This window comes from Chrysochloris asiatica, unplaced genomic scaffold (assembly GCF_000296735.1).
Source record: "Chrysochloris asiatica unplaced genomic scaffold, ChrAsi1.0 scaffold00007, whole genome shotgun sequence".
Lineage (NCBI taxonomy): Eukaryota > Metazoa > Chordata > Mammalia > Afrosoricida > Chrysochloridae > Chrysochloris > Chrysochloris asiatica.
The window spans coordinates 12,153,498-12,155,103 of record NW_006408525.1 but is presented as its reverse complement, the minus strand read 5'-3'; the positions used below and the strand labels follow the sequence as shown (position 1 = coordinate 12,155,103).

At 43.5% G+C, this 1,606-nt stretch overlaps 1 pseudogene; it reads left to right on the top strand.

Moving 5' to 3' along the window:
- The first annotated feature begins 258 nt into the window (after positions 1–258).
- On the top strand, positions 259–747 carry LOC102825787 (annotated as a pseudogene).
- Positions 748–1,606: the final 859 nt, after the last annotated feature.

The window sequence follows — 1,606 nt, the reverse complement described above, 5'->3', positions numbered from 1 at the left end:
CATGGATTCTTTTGTTTCTTTTTGTTTGAAGTTACAGGTACTCAGAAGTGCCAGTTTCTCACAAAATTCCATTCTTTATTTCTCCCCAATAGCCTAGAGCAGAACTGACAAACTTTCCGTAGAGGGCCAGAGAGTAATTATTTTAGGTTTTGCAGGGTATTGGGTCTCTGTAACCGTAAAAACAATCATAGATTATATGGAACTGTACAGGCATGGCTAAGTTCCAATAAAACTTTATTAATAAAACATGGTGGGGAGCGTCTAGCCGGCCGGAGGAGGAAGATGGGGGTGGAGTCGCGGGTCACCCCGGAGGAAATTAAGAAAGAACTGGGGCTGCAGATTGACTGGGAGAAGACCTGCCCACTGCTGCTGCTGCGAGTCTTCACCACCAATAACGGCCACCATCACCGGATGGACGAATTCTCCCGCGGAAACCTGACGTCCAGCGAGCTGCAGATCTACACTTGGATGGATACGACTTTGAAAGAACTGACGAATTTAGTGAAAGAGGTCTACCCAGAAGCTAGAATGAAAGGCACCCACTTCAATTTTGCCATCATTTTTACAGATCTTAAAAGACCTGGCTAGGGAGTGAAGGAGATGGGCAGTCCCGTGTCTGGCAGAAAGGGGACTGAAGACTCCATGCCCCCGCAGTCGCGGAAGTTCCAGATAGGAGATCATTTGGACCTAGCAATCACCCCTCCACATCAGGTACCGCCTCCTTCTGGGCCCATGGGACCATATTAAATTTCATTCACTGTTTCTTGAATGTATTTTCCAGTCACTTAAGTAAAATAAACCTCACTCTTTTTTCCTTCCCTAATAATTGCCATTAAGCCTTTAAACTCTAAACAAATTGTAATGCAGCTATATAGATTAGATCTGGCTGTGTTATGGTATATCAATATGAACGCAAAATCCATATTGTTTCAAGCTCTTCTGTAAAATACAAAGAAAGTGCTCTTAGCATTCGATGTGCATTGTTAAATATATGTGTGCAATAAAAAAAAAAATATATATGGTGGGTCATGGACCTTTGGCTGGAGTATCTCTCAGAGCTTCACCTGACACAGGCGCAGATGATGGTTTTCGTGGTTATGGCATGCTGCCTATGCTCATGAGGAGGTGGTCTCTGGTGAGCCCCACAGGGGTTCTGGCCCATTTGGTCAAGTCCATTATCAGACCTACCTGTGCCCCAGGCCACCTCTTGATATGATGGAGACTTGGCAAGCATGATAACGTATGATCCTTTAATTAACGAACTTCCAGCTACACTTGTTGAGCTCCTACAAAATGTCCCACCCTAATCACAGTGATAATCTCTTCCCTGGACTAAACATTTCATTCTTTGATCTCTTCTGCACACTCTCAACTCTAGGGCTAGCTTTTTATATCACAGATCTGACTACATAGCTCTTGGTTGAACAATGGTTGATGAAGACAGTCCAAATGCCTAAGCATGACATTCAAGATTGATAGATACAATGCCTGGGGCTCAGAGTACTTTTAAATTATAATTTAGAGTCTACTTTAACTCATAGTGACCCTATAGGACACAGGAGGACTGTCCCCAAAAGGTTTTCAAGGCTATCAATCTTTACAGAAG